Source organism: Camelus ferus, chromosome 36 (assembly GCF_009834535.1).
Source record: "Camelus ferus isolate YT-003-E chromosome 36, BCGSAC_Cfer_1.0, whole genome shotgun sequence".
NCBI classification, from domain to species: Eukaryota; Metazoa; Chordata; class Mammalia; order Artiodactyla; family Camelidae; genus Camelus; species Camelus ferus.
Window position 1 is genome coordinate 18,808,516 of NC_045731.1, and position 7,492 is coordinate 18,816,007.

The following is a 7,492-nucleotide window of genomic DNA, read 5'->3' on the forward strand; positions in this document are numbered from 1 at the left end:
CATCTCTCCTCAATCAGGGCAGCCAGCTTTTCTGCCAGCTTCTTCTTGTGGCTCCATAAAGTCGATTTCAAGAGGAACTGGCAATTTTGAAAGGACCTCGGAAGCCTCACCAGTAGCTGATGACAGGCAGATCTTCCACTGTCTGCCCTTTCAGGTTCTGGAAACTGACCCCGAAATCTCATGTCTTTGGGCCAGCAATCAGTATCCGAACTGACACAGCTTCCCATAAAAGAGACCTAAGACAAGCTCCACAGAGGGCGGCAGCCCCTCCATCACGCTGATCCACCCACAGAATTCTGCCCAGTTTCCTTGGATCCACCAGCCACAACAAGCTTCGTGGTACCCACCAATATTCCACCTGGAATCCACCGGTAAATGACATCTCCAGTTGTTGCTGCATCTTGTTATTGTTGGGGGAGGGGCTGCATCAGACTACAGATTCCCAAGGTTAATGTGATTCTATCCACTGGCGTCACATGGTCCTTTTTTCTTCCCTCTTTCCTTTGGTTCAGATCCGTATACACACTGCAAATGTAGGGAAATATGTCCATTTTTAGGTTATGGATACATACGAATTTAACTTTCTAAAAGTATACAGTTCAGAGAGACATACTAAAGGAAATGATGTTTGTCTAATATCCATTCACACAGAATACGTATCCGTTTGTTGCTTTCTTCTGAAACACCCACCATCTCAGAATACTTATCTTATTTTTTCATGGGAGTGAAATTCCAAGAAATGAAACCAATACCTATATGCAATTTGCTGTCTTTTTCTTTAGAAATTTGTACAGTTTTGCAGAGCTACTTGTCTTTGTTAAAGGCTTATGCCATTTCGTCTCTAACTAGGGTATTATATGGCATTCATTCATCCTGTAGGATAACATGTAAGTCTATATCACGGTCCATGAATTCATTTTATTCAAACTCGGCATTTGATTTGGGTCACGATATAGTCTGATGAATCAATATTTATGAATATTTATGCACACGTCATTTTTCTGAATACAAGGATGTTGAGTACATGCAAGCATCAATACTGGGTCGATGCGTGATGAATGATCCTTGACATCACTTTGAGTATTTTCTTTTGAATATTCATGGTTTATTTGTTATATGTCTGCCAACCGTACCCTTATTTTGTTTGTTTGATTGATTGTTTGTTTCCTTGTTTGTTTTGCAAAAACTTTAAGCCATGCATCTCTCCGTTTGCTTAAAACAGAGAGTCATAAAAGCTGATTCAGTTAAGATAGTGCTTAAAATCACCTATGATTTCCTGCTTCCCTCTCCCATCTCTAGGGTTTTGCTGTACTCCTTACATTCTTCTTTTTTGTTCTTTGAATCTCAAGCTCTTCCTGCATTTCCAGTAATGGTTCTCTTATACACATTACATCTTGCTACTTTCTATTCAGGGTAGAATTCTCAATTTTTCTTTTAGGGTTAGTTTCGAAACTGCTGATTTCTTTTAAGTTTTGCCTGTCTGAGAAATTCTCAGGCTCTGCCGTTATTATTAATGGCGGACATGTGGCATAGGCTAACCTAGATTGCAGTTTATCTCATCAGTTTATTGTCTATGACCTGGCACTCCTCCATGCCCTGCAATATTTCTGTCGAGATATCAGCTGAAACCCCTCTGGAGGTTCTGTTGTGACTAAGTTGCTTTCGTCTAGGTGCATTTTAAATCAATGGGATGATCGTGAACTTTGTAGATTTGAATTATACAGCTGCTTGTAGGTCTGTTGGGATTCCACACCCTGTGGACGCTGTGTACATTCTGAAATCTTATACATGATTCTTTCTTGGCTTTCAGAAATGTGTCATGTCTGATTTTTATACAAATAAATTTTCAGATTATTGTTTTTAATCTCTTGCATTCCCATCTGGGACTCTTATGTATAGTAGTCTTTAATGCTTTTTCTTACCCCGTGATTCAACAGCAATGTTTGCAATTGGATTTATACTTGCTTTTCTATGTCTTCTTCTGATCATGGGATTTCTGTTCCCCTGTCCTTCACAGTCATTCACGAGTCCCTCTGCATTATCTAGTCTGCTTAGGACTGACTTTAAGCACTGTTATTATCTCATCATTTGAGTTTTCTGATATTATTTGGCTCAGTCTTTAGATTTTCTCTTCCCCTTTTCTGGTATTCTGACTTTTGTAAATCTGAGACACTATTTTTCTTCAGTGTTTTTCTCACCTCCAATTTCAATGCTTGCTCTGGTAGCGTTATGCAGACTAGTCGTTTGAAAGCTTATTTTTTGGGCCTTCAAACTCTTTGGAACTGAAAATGGTAATTCCTGTTTCATTTCCTATTCTTCTTTATCTCTACTGGACAAGTAATGTCAGGTATCTAATGTAGAATTATAGGGCTTTGTTAAGTGAATATTATAGTACTATTTGGTGTATGCAATTCCATGATATTTCTGTGAGGACAATTCTTCCAAGACATAGATTCTAAGTCCTGTTCTTGTGTGTGCTGTCTGGTATATCTCTAATTGCTTGTGTTGCCTTTGATGTGATGAACACACCATAATATTTCGACTAGTATAACCTCAATTTATTACGCTTATCTCAGAATCCTGAAAGTGCACAGGACACTTCCACTAGTGGAAATGAAGCTTCTAAAGATTTTCAGCTCTGCATTCTGCTGTATGTGATTTTGGAGTGTTTCCAAAACAGGAAGCTGACAGTGAGCTTGTGCTTTCTATTGCCATGGGAATGTCCCAATATTACCAGTTCTTCCCAGAGCTTCTCTGTCTACAGAAACACCAGTGGAAACATATCTATGGATGTCATACAACAGGGCCTGCTGGAATGATCCCGCAGACCGACGTATGTGTCCTCGGTGCAGTACCATGTCAGTGCCATCCAAAATGTAGCATCTGCATTTGGGAGATAATGCTGAAGGTAATTCTTCATCTTCTCATGCTGTGGACTTTGACCACTATTCCTTGTTCACTCATCCTTGTGTCATGGGTGCACGAAGGCAACCACAGAGCTGTTCCGAATCCTCTGCCTCAGACCAAACAGTAATCCCACTCCAGGTTATGAATGTAGCAGATCCTAAAGCTTTTAATACTGATTTGAATCCCAAGGCCCCCTGGATCGCTCAGACCCGATGCACAATATCTCTGATTGAGCCCCACACGTGCTCTATTGGCAAAATTCCAAATTGATCCCTGGTCCTGCTGATGCAGTGAATGTGGCCATTGGACATATCGATAAACTCAAACTCGTGCACTAGTGTGTTTGCCTTCTCATTGGGGTCACAAGTCGGTTTGCTCTGTTGATAGGACCCACCACAACCCACAACTGCAATCCAGATCCCTGAGACTAAGCGTGTGCCATCATCCGTAGCCCTATCCCTCATTTTCTGCTGCCTCTGCTAGCTCAAATTTGGCAGCTCGGGTCTTGGTCTCAGAATCAATTGTGGGGATATTTTGTGCTGATTTCTTTGAGCCCTGTCAGCCAAGCATCTGCTGTGCACTCTTCTAACACTCAGTGCATCACCTTCAATCCCATGTGTGCAGTCAGCTTGAGAGTGTGCATCCAAGTAAAGCAGAGTTTCACCTTTTCTGCTCCATTACCAGAGGTCAGGTCCTGTAGTGGTTTCCATTCTGTAAATTACCTTGTCCTCCTTCAAGTTTTCTGAGGCCTCATGTTGTCTTTGGAAATAACAGACCACTCTTCGGCTAGTGTCCCATAACAAGGGCTGGGTGAGTGGATGTTTAGATAACTGTGTACATGGGAGCAAGTGAGCGCAATTTGCACTGGTTTCTGCCGACTGGTCATTATAAATCATAACATTCCAGATATAATTCACAGAAATATCATGTTAATTTTGCCCTATATTTTATACAGCCATGGTGGGGGTGTTTCCCGTAGACTCCAGATTTAACATTGAGTTGATAACTCAGTTGCAGGTTTTAAATATGTTAATAGAATTGATTTACATATATTTGGGATTTATATAAAAATGAAGTTAGTTTTGAAACATACTAAATCTACCTAGAAGCCAGAATTGCCTATTTTTGTAACATTTTGTCAGTTCTAAGAAAAAAATTGACAGATAAGATATAAAAGAGCAGTCCAAATTTTGAATGGGATATGTCAACTCTTTATTCTTGAAGCCTCCAACAACAACAGGAACCAGGAAATATCTTTTGGAACCGTGAAATAACCACCAAACTGGGTTTCACTTTTGCAAGGATTGCCCATTATTTCCAATGACACATACTGGCCAATGTTGGCATTTCAAGGTGTAACATCCTCTCTACATATTTAAAAGAATATCCAGAAAAAATATATACATTTAGGCTTGATTCCTAAACCAAATAGAGGCACAATAGCTATGAGAATACTTCTGCAGCTATGCTAAGCTTTTGAGAACCATGTTATGTTCTATTAGTGATGAGAACGCTTAATCTTCCGATCATGAAGAGTAAAGCAATTTAACAAATCCAAGTCTGCACCTCCATGATATAGTGCATCCGGGGCTTGAGTGAAGGGTAAGACAGTCCACAAAAACTTTGTCTTTAATGTCTTTGGCGACTTTCACAGATCAGTTCAATATCTGACTTATAATATTTCACTTTACAGTCTTGTGAAACTAAGGCTAATACCTATTCAAGTTCAGTCAAATGTTCCCCTCACTTACCACAATCACTTCATGCCAAAGAAGACATAACCCCAGCATTTGCTGAATCTAGGGGAAGGTCATCATTTCTCTGTGAGCTAAGTATTCAATTCATATCTACCTTAGTCGACCGTATTTGATCTTAAAGAATTCACTGTTGTTCTCAGAGTGTGAATCTGTTGGAACCCTGAATCTAGGAGGGGCTTGCTATTCTACTACTGGCTTTATTTCACCTCAGATGCTGATCTTTAAAATGGATGCCTGAGTGGAGTGGAGGTTAGAGTTCTGGCTTGATAGCTAGGGCGATAATGGGCAAAGTCTTACCTGGGAGTGGTGCATTTTGTTCTGAATTATTTGTAAATGCCCCTTGGGACGTCTGGATTCTAACGACCTCTTCCAAGAACACGAGCGCTTTTATCATTTCTCCCATCTCTTCTCTTGTAGACATCAGGAATCTTGGACCTGTTTTTGAGCAGGGAATTGAGTAACTTCTTCAAGGACATCTTGACACTCCATATATTTCTGCCATTATCAGCGGGGTTCAATATGTCTCATGAAGGTCTTTTGAGCCTGGTGTTCTCTACAGAAGTCTCCATGCCAGTATTATCTTTGTAGAAGAACAACCCTCATGAATATGTTCGCATCTCCCCTCAATCTGTTCAGCCAGATATTCTGCCAGCTTATCTTTGTGTCTCCCATATGGTCGACTTCAAATGTAATTGGCCATTTTGAGAGGACCTCGGAGCCTCACCAGTAAGCTGATGACATGCAGATCTTTCACTATCTGCCCTTTCAGTTTCTGGAAACTGACCAGAAATCTCATGTATTTGGGCAGCAGCAGTATCTCGAACTTACGCAGCTTCCTGAAAAAAAGATCTAAGACAAGTTCCCCAGAGGGTGGCAGCACTTCCATCACACTGATCCACCCAGAGAATTCTGCCCAGGTTCCTTGGATCCACCAGCCACAACAAGCCTCGTGGTACCCATTAATATTCCACCTGGAATCCAAACGGTAACTGCCATCTCCAATGGTTGCTGCATCTTGTTATTGCTGAGGGAGTGACTGCATCAGACGACAGATTCCTAAGTTTACTGTGATTCTATCCACTAGCGTCCCATGGTCCTTTTTTCTTCCCTCTTACCTTTGGTGCAGATCTGTGTATACAGTGCAAATGGAGGGAAATCTGTCCATTTTTACTTTAAGGTTTCACACGACATTAAACTTTCTAAAAGTACACAGTTCACAGAGACACACTAAAGGAAATTATGTTTGTGTAATATCCATTCACCCAGAATACATATCCGTTTGTTGCTTTATGCTGAAACACCCACCCTCTCAGAATATATATCCAATTGTTTCATGGGGGCTGAAATTCCAAGAAATGAAACCAATCCCTATATGCCCTTTACTGTCTTTCTCTTTAGCTCTTTGTATAGTTTTGCAGAGCTACTTGTGTTTCTTACAGGCTTATGCCATTTCTTCTCTACCTAGGGTAGTATATGGCATTCATTCATCCTGTTGGAAAACATGTAAGTCTATATCACGTTCTATGAATACAATTTACTCAAACTCGGCATTTGATTTGGGTCACGATATACTCTTTTGAATCAATATTTATGAGTATTTATGCACGCATGAGTTTTCTGAATACAAGCGTTTTGAGTACATGCAAACATCGATAGTGGGTCAATGCGTGCTGAATGATTCTTGACATCACTTTGAGTATTTTTTTTTGAATATTCATGGTTTCATTGGTATATGTCAGATAACCGTACCCTTTATGTGTTTGTTTGATTGATTGTTTGTTTGCTTGTTGTTTGATTTGCAAATACATTAGGCCATGCATCTCTCCGTTTGCTTCAAACAGAGAGTCATAGAAGCTGATTCAGTTAAGATAGTGCTTAAAATCACCTATGATTTCCTGCTTCCCTCTCGCATTTCTAGGGTTTTGCTGTCCTCCTTGCCTTCTTCTTTTTTATTCTTTGAATCTCTAGCTCTTCCTGCATTTCCAGTAATGCTTTTCTTATACCCATTACATCTTGCTACTTTCTATTCAGGGTAGAATTCTCAATTTTTCTTTTAGGGTTACTTTCGAACTGCTGATTTGTTTTAACTTTTGCCGGTCTCTGAAATTCTCTATCTCTGCCGTTATTTTTAATGTTGGACATGTGGCATAGGCTAACCTAGATTGCAGCAATATCTCATTGTGTTTATGGTCTATGTCCTGGCACTCCTCCCTGTCCTGCAATATATCTGTCGAGATATCAGTTGAAACCCCTCTGGAGGTTCTATTGTGACTAAGTTGCTTTCGTCTACGTGCATTTTAAATCAATGGGATGATCGTGAACTTTTTAGATTGGAATTATACACCTGCTTGTAGATCTATTGGGATTCCACCTCCTTTGGACGCTGTGTACATGCTGAATTCTTATAGATGATCCTTTCTTGGCTTTCAGAATGTTTCAGTCTGATTTTTTTACAAATGAATTTTCAGAAATTTTTTTTTTTAATCTCTTCCATTCCCATCTGGGACTCTTAGGTATCATAGTCTTTCATGCTTTGTCTTACCCCGTGATTCTACAGAAATGTTTGCATTGGTTTACACTTGCTTTTCTATGTCTTCTTCTGCTGGTGGGATTTTTGATCCCCTGTCTTCACAGTCATTCACGAGTCCCTCTGCATTATCTACTGTGCTTTGGACTGACTTTAGCCCTGTTATTGTCTCATCATTTGAGTTTTCTTATATTATTTGGCTCGTCTTTAGATTTTCTCTTCCCCTTTTCTGGTATTCTGCCTTTTGTGAATCTGAGACACTCTTTTCCTTCAGTGTTTTCCTCACCAACAATTTCAATGA